At 38.2% G+C, this 12,605-nt stretch overlaps 1 protein-coding gene across 1 annotated transcript in view; it reads left to right on the top strand.

Annotated features, from left to right (window-relative positions):
- Positions 1-12,605, top strand: part of TRPM3 (transient receptor potential cation channel subfamily M member 3) — a gene marked incomplete in the record, with an annotated part of 593,048 nt that overhangs the window by 273,403 nt on the left and 307,040 nt on the right.

Here is a 12,605-nt window from a genome sequence, read left to right as displayed (position 1 = left end):
CATTGAGTAGGTGATGCCATCCAGCCATCTCATCCTCTATCCTCCCCTTCTCCTCCTGCCCCCAATCCCTCCCAGCATCAGAGACTTTTCTAATGAGTCAATTCTTCACATGAGGTGGCCAAAGTACTGGAGTTTCAGCTTCAGCATCATTCCTTCCAAAGAAATCCCAGGGCTGATCTCCTTCAGAATGGACTGGTTGGATCTCCTTGCAGTCCAAGGGACTCTCAAGAGTCTTCTCCAACACCACAGTTCAAAAGCATCAATTCTTCGGTGCTCAGCCTTCTTCACAGTCCAACTCTCACATCCATACATGACCACTGGAAAAACCATAGCCTTGACTAGACGAACATTTGTTAGCAAAGTAATGTCTCTGCTTTTGAATATGCTATCTAGGTTGGTCATAACTTTCCTTCCAAGGAGTAAGCATCTTTTAATTTCATGGCTGCAGTCACCATCTGTAGTGATTTTGGAGCCCCCCAAAATAAAGTCTGACACTGTTTCCACTGTTTCCCCATTTGTTTCCCATGAAGTGATGGGCCCAGATGCCATGATCTTCGTTTTCTGAATGTTGAGCTTTAAGCCAACTTTTTCACTCTCCACTTTCACTTTCATCAAGAGGCTTTTGAGTTCCTCTTCACTTTCTGCCATAAGGGTGGTGTCATCTGCATATCTGAGGTTATTGATATTTCTCCCTGCAATCTTGATTCCAGCTTGTGCTTCTTCCAGTCCAGCATTTCTCATGATGTACTCTGCATATAAGTTAAATAAGCAGGGTGACAATATATAGCCTTGACGTACTCCTTTTCCTATTTGGAACCAGTCTGTTGTTCCATGTCCAGTTCTAACTGTTGCTTCCTGACCTGCATATAGGTTTCTCAAGAGGTAGATCAAGTGGTCTGGTATTCCCATCTTTCAGAATTTTCCACAGTTTATTGTGATCCACACAGTCAAAGGCTTTGGCATAGTCAATAAAGCAGAAATAGATGTTTTTCTGGAACTCTCTTGCTTTTTCCATGATCCAGTGGATGTTGGCAATTTGATCTCTGGTTCCTCTGCCTTTTCTAAAACCAGCTTGAACATCAGGAAGTTCACGGTTCACATATTGCTGAAGCCTGGCTTGGAGAATTTTGAGCATTACTTTACTAGCCTGTGACATGAGTGCAATTGTGCGGGAGTTTGAGCATTCTTTGGCATTGCCTTTCTTTGGGATTGGAATGAAAACTGACCTTTTCCAGTCCTGTGGCCACTGCTGACTTTTCCAAATTTGCTGGCATATTGAGTGCAGCACTTTGACAGCATCATCTTTCAGGATTTGGAATAGTTTAACTGGAATTCCATCACCTCCACTAGCTTGTTCGTAGTGATGCTTTCTAAGGCTCACTTGACTTCACATTCCAGGATGTCTGGCTCTAGGTCAGTGATCACACCATCGTGATTATCTGGGTCGTGAAGATCTTTTTTGTACACTTCTTCTGTGTATTCTTGCCATCTCTTCTTAATATCTTCTGCTTCTGTTTGGTCCATACCTTATCTGTCCTTTATTATGCCCAACTTTACATGAAATATTCCTTTGGTATCTCTAATTTTCTTGAAGAGATCTCTAGTCTTTCCCATTCTGTTGTTTTCCTCTATTTCTTTGCTTTGATCGCTGAAGAAGGCTTTCTTATCTCTTCTTGCTATTCTTTGGAACTCTGCATTCAGATGCTTATATCTTTCCTTTGTTCCTTTGCTTTTTGCTTCTCTTCTTTTCACAGCTATTTGTAAGGCCTCCCCAGACAGCCATTTTGCTTTTTTGCATTTCCTTTCCCTGGGGATGGTCTTGATCCTTGTCTCCTGTACAATGTCACGAACCTCATTCCATAGTTCATCAGGCACTCGATCTATCAGATCTAGGCCCTTAAATCTATTTCTCACTTCCACTGTATAATCAGATGGGATTTGATTTAGGTCATACCTGAATGGTCTAGTGGTTTTCTCTACTTTCTTCAATTTCAGTCTGAATTTGGCAATAAGGAGTTCATGATCTGAGCCACAGTCAGCTTCTGGTCTTGTTTTTGCTGACTGTATAGAGCTTCTCCATCTTTGGCTACAAAGAATATAATCAATCTGATCTCAGTGTTAACCATCTGGTGATGTCCATGTGTAGAGTCTTCTCTTATGTTGTTGGAAGAGGGTGTTTGTTATGATCAGTGCATTTTCTTGGCAAAACTCTATTAGTCTTTGCCCTTCTTCATTCCGTATTCCAAGGCCAAATTTGCCTGTTACTCCAGGTGTTTCTTGACTTCCTACTTTTGCATTCCAGTCCCCTATAATGAAAAGGACATCTTTTTTGGGTGTTAGTTCTAAAAGGTCTTGTAGATCTTCATAGAACTGTTCAACTTCAGCTTCTTCAGCGTTACTGGTTGGGGCATAGACTTGGATTACTGTGATGTTGAATGGTTTGCCTTGGAAACGAACAGAGATCAGTCTGTCGTTTTTGAGATTGCATCCAAGTACTGCACTTCAGACTCTTTTGTTGACCATGATGGCTACTCCATTTCTTCTGAGGTATTCCTGCCTGCAGTAGTAGATATAATGGTCTTCTGAGTTAAATTCACCCATTCCAGTCCATTTCAGTTCGCTGACTCCTAGAATGTCGACATTCACTCTTGCCATCTCTTGTTTGACCACTTCCAATTTGCCTTGATTCATGGACCTGACATTCCAGGTTCCTATGCAATATTGCTCTTTACAGCGTCGGACCTCCCAACTCTTAAGCTATCGTAAAGCAAAGTAGACTTTTTCTGTGGTAATTTTCTGCATATCATTTTTTATTTTGATTTTAGATCATATTCCCAATTAATATATGTGTGCACATACATTTTTGTATGTATATTCTAAAGTTATACATCATAGTTAGATAACTGTTTACATTCAGGCATAGACATGCATCCACTGCATTTGCACACAAAACCTTACAAGAAAACTTACTTTTTTGTATCTCAACAAGAAGCATAAATCAGTGTTGAAATTTAGTAGGATGGCTTCTGAACACTTTTTCATTCTGCCTGCTGTACATGTTCTCCTCTAACCTGTTCCTCAAGATTCCCAAGTTCTTGGACATCTGTGACCCAATTTTCCCCTATTTCTTATATATGGAGTAAACCCTTAAGCATATTATAACTTGTGGTATTTTCCAGTAGAAAAAAATTGTGCTTACCTTGCTATATTTTTTTCAGCTTCTTCTAAAATAACTGAGAGGCTTAGAATGCTTTGCATAAGACTTCTTTCACATCCCAAGCCTTTTTGGGAGAAAAAAAGAATCCTTTGATGTAAATCTTTTTTGATGTAATCCTTTTCTAATATTAATCTTATTCACTGTGTGTCAATCTTTAATTACTATTAGCCCTTTAATCTGACCACGTGTGGGATTTGGGTTGTGGTGCAGGCTTTGCTAGCACAGTAATGTGACTCCAGCTACATGAATTAGCTTTCCCTTTTCAATAAATAAGAGTACAGGTCCCTAACTATTCCATCTTAGAGGTGTTCTTTTAATCCCCAAAGTTATCAAGGACAACTAAAAGTAACCATAGTATACCATAAGCTGTTGGTGGTCACCCTGGGGCATCTTGATATTTATACTGTAATATTATTATTTATATTAATAGTTATAGCATTATAACATATTTCTATGGTACTTTATCATTTATAAAAGAACTTCCTATATAGGAGCCATTTATATTCCTTATTCATTTGACCTTAACAAAATCCCTATGATGCAAACAGGGCTCCGTTTTTATGGATGAGAAAATTTGGGCTAGGAGTATTTCAATTATTTGACAAAGGTTCTTTTGACAAAGCCTCCTTGACCCAGGTCCCTAGTATGGTCTATGTGACTATACCAAGCAAATTTCCACAGTATGGTTATGCAGCTCTTCCAATTTTGAAGATGTTTGGGCAGCGGTTTCATTAACAAATGTGTTATTGCTGTCTCAGGCGATATCTGTACCTATATATCAAAATAGTGATCTGGCGTAGAAGATTGTCCTCGAAGGAAATAGATCATCAGTGTTGCCTCTTTTTCAGAATATGTTGTGCATAGATATGCTCACTTGTGTCAAATTTTAGATTCCATACATCATTGATATCATATGGTAATTTTCTTTCTCTTTCTGACTTCACTTAGTATGATAGTCTTTGGGTCCATCTTTGTTGCTGCAAATGGCATTATTTCATTTTTTATGGCTCAGTAATATTCCGCTGTATATGTGCACCACATCTTCTGTATCCATTCATCTGTCAATGGACATTTAGGTTGTTTCCATGTCTTGGCTGTTGTAAACAAGTGCTGCTGTAAGCATAGGGGTTCATATATCTTTTTGAATTATAGTTTTGTCTGGATATATGCCCAAGATTGGGATTGTTGGATCCTATGACACCTCTGTTTTTTTTTGTGGAACATTCATACTGTTTACCATAGTAGCTGCACCTTCCCACCAACAGTGTAGGAGGATTCCCTTTTGCCTTTTGTCTATTCTACTGCACACTATAGTTGGAATAACAATCACCAATTTTAATGACGTGTATCCTAGTATTGATTAGGCATTAAGTACTCTTTAATTGGAAACCCTTGGCCTACATGCAGAAATAGATTCTTTAAGTTTAATAGATCCCTTGAATAGATTACCATCCAGGATCATGAAAGTTTTTCATAAACGTTTGCAGATTGGCTAATTCTTTACTGGAGTATAATGTCTTTACAATGTTGTGCTAGCTAGTTTTTCCATCCTTCTTTTGAGGTCAAACAGGCCAATACAAAACTTGAATCTAAAGAAGAAGAAATAGTGTATTCATTTGGATTTGTTTTTCATTTTAAAAGCATAAAGGATTGAATTAACCAAAATTGAATAGAATTGAACCATAGTATTTTTTTTTTCAAGATAATTGTTGTTGTTCTGTTGTTCCTTTGCAAAGTCCTGCCCGACTCTTTGCAATCTCACGGACTGCAGCACCCAGGCTCCTCTGTCCTTCACTGTCTCACAGAGGTTGCTCAAATTCATGTCCAGTGAATTGGTGATGCTGTCTAACCACTTCATGTTCTGCCACCCACTTCTTTTGTCTCAGTCTTTCTCAGCATTAGAGTCTTTTGCAATGGCTGTTCATATAGGTGGCCAAAGTATAGAAGCTTCAGCTTCAGTCCTTCCAATGAATATTCAGGGTTGATGTCACTTAGGATTGACTGGTTTGATCTCCTTGCAGTCCAAGCAACTCTCAAGAGTACCACAATTTGAAAGCATCAGTTCTTCAGCACTCACCTTCTTTGGGCTCCCCTACTAGCTCGGTTGTAAAGAATCCACCTGCCAATGCAGGAGATGCAAGAGATGTGAGTTCAGTCCCTACGTGGGGAAGATCCCTGGAGAAGGAAATGGCAATCCATTCTAGAATTCTTGCCTGGGAAATCCCATGGACAGAGGAGTCTGGCAGCTACAGTCCATGGGGTTGCAAAAGAGTTGGACATGACTTAGCAACTAAACAACAACAGCCTTCTTTATGGTCCAACTGACATCTGTACATGACTACTGGAAAAACCATGGTTTTGACTATACAGACCTTTGTTGACAAAGTGATGTCTCTGCTTTTTAATACGCTGTCTAGGTTTGTCATAGCTTTCCTTCCAGGGAGCCAGCATCTTTTAATTTCATGGTTGTGATCACCATCTGCAGTGATTTTAGAGTCCAAGAAAATAAAATCTGTCACTGCTTCCACTTTTTCCCCTTCTATTTGCATGAAGTAATGGGACCAGATGCCATGAACTTAGATTTTTAATGTTGAGTTTCAAGCCGCTTTTTCACTCTGCTATTTCACCTTCATCAAGAGGCTCTTTAGTTCCTCTTTGCTTTCTGCCATTAGAGTGGTATTATCTGCATTTCTGAGATTGTTATTCCTTCCAGCAATCTTGATTCCAGCTTGTCATTCCCAGCCTGGCATTTCACATGACGTACTCTGCATATAAGTTAAATAAACAGGATGACAGTATACAGCCTTTTCATACTCCTTTCCCAATTTTAAACCAGTCCATTGTTCTATGTAAGGTCCTAATGGTTGCTTCTTGACCTGCATGAAGATTTCTCAGGAGACAGATAAGGTGGTCTGATATTCCAATCTCTTTAAGAATTTTTCAGTTTGTTGTGGTCCACACAAGTCAAAGGCTTTCATGTAGTCAATGAAGCAGAAATAGATGTTTTTCTGGAATTCCCTTGTTTTTTCTATGATCAACAACTTTTGGCAATTTGATCCCTTGTTCCTCTGCCTTTTCTAAACCCAGCTTGTACATCTGGAAGTTCTTTGTTCACATGCTGCTTAAGCCTAGCTTGAAGTATTTGGGGCATAGCCTTACTAATGTGTGAAATGAGAGCAACTGTATGGTAATTTGAACATTCTTTGGCATTGCTCTTCTTTGGGATTGAAATGAAAACTGACCTTTTCCAGTCCTATGGCTACTGCTGAGCTTTCCAAATTTGCTTACATATTGAGTGTAGCACTTTAACAGCAGCATCTTTTAGGATTTTAAATAACTCAGCTGAAACTCCTTCACCTCCACCAGCTTTGTTCATAGAAATGCTTCCTAAGGCCCACTTGACTTCATACTCCAGAATATCTGGCTCTTGGTGAGTGGCCACACCATCGCTGTTATCCGGGTCATTAAAGTCTTTTTTGTATAGTTGTTCTGTGTATTCTTGCCACCTCTTTTTAATCCCTTCTGCTTCTATTAGGTCCTTACTGTTTCCATCCTTTATTTTGCCCGAGATAATTATTTAAAAAATAAAGAGTGGCACAGCCTCATGATAGTCAGCTAAAACTATTCCCCAGAAAATAGTCAATTGTTAGAAATTGGCTTTATCTTCAATCTCAGAAATCAAAGTCTGACCCTATTAATGTAAAGAAAGAAATGGAAAATACACTATTTCTAGATATTTCCACTCATTTGTAGATGCCTAGCTTAATGTCTGACAATAATAGCAGCTTCTTTCTCTGAAGAAAGAAGTTATTAAATATAGTAACTCATTTTACTTATGACAGAGTATAATACCCTTTTGTGCCTGTATGCTGGTGGCTCAGATGGTAAAGAATGTGCCTGCAATTCAGGAGACTCGGATTTGATCCCTGGATCAGGAAGATCCCCTGGAGAAGGGAATGGCCATGCACTCCAGTATTCTTGCCTGGAGAATTCCATGGACAGAAGAACCTGGCGGGCTACAGTCCGTGGGTTCTCAGAGTGGGACACGACTGAGTGACTAGCACTTTCCCTTTCACCCATGAAAAATTAATTTTGAAATCTGGTCTTTCAAAACTTTAAGACACAAGATGTTGAAATAATGTGGGTGGTACATACTAAAATAAAGAATTCTCTCAGATCTTTTTTTCACCTCCTTTCTTTGTAAATCCCCCACAAAAGGATTAAAGTTATCATCTAAATGCCCACCTTGTTGTGAAACACTACAAATGCTAGGATAAACATGCATTCCATAACTTCTTCGAATCAAACTTCTATACAATAATTAAACGAAACTAGAATATGATGAGAACTTGAAACTCAGAGTGAAAAATGTTTATGATAAGACCTGATTTTGCTAGCCCTCTGACCTTGGACAGGCCTTTGGAACTCAGCCTGAGTTCTTTCATCTGGGATGTAGGGATAAAAATGCCTGCTTCATAGAGTTCTCATTAGGATTAAATGAAATAGTGCATAAGAAACACAGGGACTCATAACAGATAATACAGGTTTGTTTTACATAACAGCCCAGGAGGATTTGGAAGGGTAACTAATGATCCTACTCAAATTTTATTGTTGTTGTTCATTTAATTCTTTTCATATAGTTTTATTATAGAGCTTAAAAAATAAAATAGAGATGCAAGGTCTTTTTAAATTTTTTTTATAATAGTTAATGTATACTATAAGTTAGTGATTTGCAATTTTTAAGTGTTATATTTCATTTATAATTATTATAAAATATTGTCTATATTTTCTGTGTTGTACAAATGTATCCTTGAACTGCAAAGACTTTAACACAAAAACCAGTCCTATATGCACTCCTCCTCACTCCACATTCTTGCTTCCCATTCACTTTCCACTATTCTAGCATCCTTTACTGATATTTATCTCTGTTTGTAAATAATACTTGTACATTTTCTATTTTTCATAATATACATTTTTACTATGAAAGATGAAGTTTAGCTATTTTACTGTCCTTCCCCGACACACACTTCCTCTTCCCCCTTATTCACCATAGAGTGTTGGCAATTTTTTTTCAATCCATGTTCAATGTTTTCATCTTTATGATTATGTAAACTTTGCTAATTGCTGAGGCAAAAAAGATTATATAACTTCATTTCCTGAACAATATTTTAGATTATCTGTGTTTATTGTTGTTTTGATATGCATGATTGTCTTTGGACCTCTAACCAGGTTTTCCCTGTACCTTCAGGAGCTTCATGAAAGATCTCCATCCAGTTTTCCCCATCAGTCCTTCGGCTCCAGTCTAAGATTGTTGGTCCTGGATGTGCTGCCTAGCTGTCTTGTCAATTTGGCACTTCGTTTTTCCATTTTCCTCTGATTTCCCTCTGCCCCTGTCCCATGCTTGGTTCCCTGTTCCTTGAATACCATGTTTTCTCATATCTATGGAGCATGTTTTCCAGTAGCTTTCTGGGAAAGGGTGCATAGGAGGTTAAGTTTTGAGATAGCTTAGATTCTAAAATTCATTCTATTCTCACACTTGATTAAGAATTACTTTCACTCATAATTTCAAGATAGCTCCCACTGCTTTGTAAATTTCACTGACTCTTAATTTCATTTATGAAACCTATTTCCCCTGCCTGGAAGTTTATAGAATGTTCTTTTTTTCTCAGTCTTTGCATATTCTAGAGTGTTATGCTTTGGCATGTACTTCTCTGGTGGCTCAGTGGTAAAGAATCTGCCTGCCAATGCAGGAGATGCATGTGTGATCCCTGGGTCAGGAAGATCCCCTGGATAAGGAAATGGCAACACGCTCTAGTATTCTTGCCTGGAAAATTCCATGAACAGAGGAGTCTGGTGGGCTACGGGCCATGAGGTCACAAAATGAGTCGAACATGCTGCTGCTGCTGCTGCAAAGTCACTTCAGTCGTGTCTGACTCTGTGCGACTCCATAGACAGCAGCCCAACAGGTTCCCCCATCCCTGGGATTCTCCAGGCAAGAACACTGGAGTGGGTTGCCATTTCCTTCTCCAATGCATGAAAGTGAAAAGTGAAAGTGAAGTCGCTCAGTCGTGTCCAACCCTTCGAGACCCCATGAACTGCAGCCCACCAGGCTCCTCCATCCATGGGATTTTCCAGGCAAGAGTACTGGAGTATGCTGCCATTGCCTTCTCCGAGTTGCACATGACCTAGTGACTAAAAACAACAACAGCAATACTTTGGTGCAGGTTCATCTTTAGTCATTGGACTGAGCACTCAATGGCTCCTTCAGTTTGAAAGTTTATGTTCTGCAATTCTGGAAACTTTTCTTGCATCTATTTTTTTATAATTTCCTTCTTTGGTGTTCTTTTTTTCTATAAACCTTCTCTACTGATTCCCTAATCTTATTTTTTTTTCCTCCTGTTTTCTTTTTGTTTTATTTACTAAGAAATAACCTCACCTTTATCTGCCAGCACTTCTATATAGATTTTTTTTTTAATTTTATTTATTTTTAAACTTAACATAACTGTATTAGATTTGCCAAATATCAAAATGAATCCGCCACAGGTATACATGTGTTCCCCATCCTGAACCCTCCTCCCTCCTCCCTCCCCATTCCATCCCTCTGGGTCGTCCCAGTGCACCAGCCCCAAGCATCCAGTATCATGCATCAAACCTGGACTGGCAACTCATTTCATACATGATATTTTACATGTTTCAATGCCATTCTCCCAAATCTATATAGATTTTTTTTAAGATTTTCTCATATCTTTAACTTCTAATAATCCCTTTTTGTTTTTGAAATGCCCTTTGTTATAATCTTTCTTCTTTCATGCATGGGGCTTCTTTATCTCTCTGAGACTACTGATTATACTTATTACCCTTTTCCTCAGCACTGTTTCCTTTTGATTTTGATGGTCTGTCTTTCATGTTAGAGGCTTCCTTCAAGTCCTGGTAACCCTTCACTGTTATTATATTTAATAATGAGTCACTAAAATGCAAATTAGAAATTCCTTGTACTGAGGTGGGATTTTTTTTTTTTTTGGACTGGTGGCCTTTTCAGTGAGAACCAAATATTTTGGGGGAGAGCCCCCCAAATCAAGATCCTTAGGTCTCTGTTTGGTGCTCTTTAGTATTTCCAAAGAAAAGTCCTCCAATGTCCTGTGTAAAGGTGGGTACACAGTGAAGTAAAAGTAAGCAGAGTGGGGTGAGGATATTCAGCCAAGCTCCCTGTGTGTATCTGAGAGAGGTAAGGAACTTCTGGGATCTCACTGGTCTGTTTGTCCAGTTTCACTCGGTGTTTTTGTTTTCAGTCTGGTGCCTCATGCCTTTTTTCAGCTGTGTCTAGAATCCAATCCTCTGAGGTTCCTAGGTGGGAGAGGGGCAACTTCCTGTCTCTGTGGAGTGGAGGAGGAAATTTGGCTCCTTCTTTCAAATATTTTCAACCAATTATCCCTGTGTGCTTGGACTCACAGCCCCTCCCACACCTGCTTCCTCTATTCCTAAGCCTGTCTGAGGTTCAGCAGAGTAAATCAACTCATTTGTTGTTGCCTGTGCCACCCTTTCAAGTCCCTTAGCTTAGAAAAGTCCCTTATTAAGCTAAGTCAGTTACCACTCATCCACTTTGAAACTTCCCAAAATGTTAACATCCTTCAAGTGTTCCCACCTCCTTCTCCATGCTCTTGTCCTCATGAGTTATGCCTTTGTGGTTGCTGTTCCTTTACTCACTGTAGAATATTTAAGAATAATGAGGAAAGCTGAAAGCTGTACATATCTAATCTTCCGTGTTTGATCAGGAGTGCTATTGATTCAGTCTCTTTCCATTCCAAAATGGACATCATCACCTCTCAAGCAAAGGTCACCCAGAGGGGACCATATCTCCTTTCTCTTCTTATCCTAGGCTCTGGAGTCAGTGTCTCTGCTGAGGCAAAGTGGCTAGTCAAAAAGTTTAGTGAATTATTATGGCCTCAGAAGGAGGGTAAATTACATCCAGTCCTTCCAATTAACACAGGAAACTTACAAAATGATATGCAATGTACATTAACAGTGGAGGTAAGACAATAAGCAAAAGTTGAAAGCTAAGCATGTACTTGTCAATGGCAAAAGAAATTCAAAAATTAAATCTAATCAATTAGAACTTTTCTGAGAAAAATTTTGGAGAATACGTGCTGTTTAGTTCCAGTTTTATCTTGATTATTCAGAAATTTTCCATCTAAGATTGGATAAACCACACACGCAAGGAAAACATGCTCTTAACTCATATTATCTCAATAAGAAATTTTTAAAAAATAAAAATATTATTATAAAAAGTCAAGTTTTCAGGGAATTATTATGTGCTACATGGTTATAATAGTTCATAGTAAAGATTGAAGCTAAACTTCCTTTAATGATATAAAGCTTCATCATTATAGTGACTTGGGGAAAGCCAAATCTTGTTAATATGCCTTCTTGGTTCTATGGAGCATGCTACAATCTGTGCCAGATGCAATTAAAGAATGGTTCAAATGGCAATCTTTAGAGCTTTGAAGATATCCATGGGAAATAGGCTGCTTGGCTGTTCATTACCATTGTAATAGATTAGAAGTGACATTGGTTTAAAAAAAAAATAACAACTCATCATTCTGGTCCAATTGACCAATTAGGGCACTCACACTTGTCATGCTGCCGTTGTACAACTGTTGACATTATTTTTCATCATATGATGGTTATGGGAAAGGAATGAAGTACTTTATAGACTTGTACAATATCTTTGCTTTTGCCCAAATGTAAATCTTCATGCATATGAGAGTTAAATATGTATGTTTATGTACATAGATAAAATAGAAAAAACAGTACTGGTGTTAAGGAATGAATGAGTTGATAGTTGAAAAACAGATGTTGAAACACACAGAAAACTAGATAGCAAGAAAATATAAGATGTGTATGAGCTGCTTCGCTCACCCACAGGTAACATAAATGAGAAGAATTATGTAACTACTGAAATGAGAAACAGTTTCCTACTAGAAGTTTATTCTTCTCATTTCAGATATTCAGAGAACTCTCCAGTAATAATTCATATAAAGAAGGCATTCATATTGACATGAATATTATAGTATAAAATTATACCTGTTAGATTTGTACACTGTATATTCCAAAATGCCCTAAAAATGGAAGAGAAAGCATTTTTGTGTTTATATTCCTCATAGAGTTTCCCACTAAGTCTTCTTAATATTAGCACTTTAGATGCCTAACAACGTAGTCAGTGAATAATTAGCTCTTTGAAGATCTTCCTAGCATTTAAACAATCTTCCATTTTCTTTTTGTAACTTCAACACTGAAATTAAGAGGAAGACTGCATTAGATATGACACAGTTTAGATTTAACATGACCTGAAATAATATAAACTAAATCACCTGAATTTGTATCCTCAGCC

The sequence above is a fragment of the Bubalus bubalis genome, chromosome 3 (assembly GCF_019923935.1).
Source record: "Bubalus bubalis isolate 160015118507 breed Murrah chromosome 3, NDDB_SH_1, whole genome shotgun sequence".
NCBI classification, from domain to species: Eukaryota; Metazoa; Chordata; class Mammalia; order Artiodactyla; family Bovidae; genus Bubalus; species Bubalus bubalis.
The sequence above is the reverse complement of the archived record's forward strand: the minus strand, read 5'-3'. Positions and strand labels throughout refer to the sequence as shown.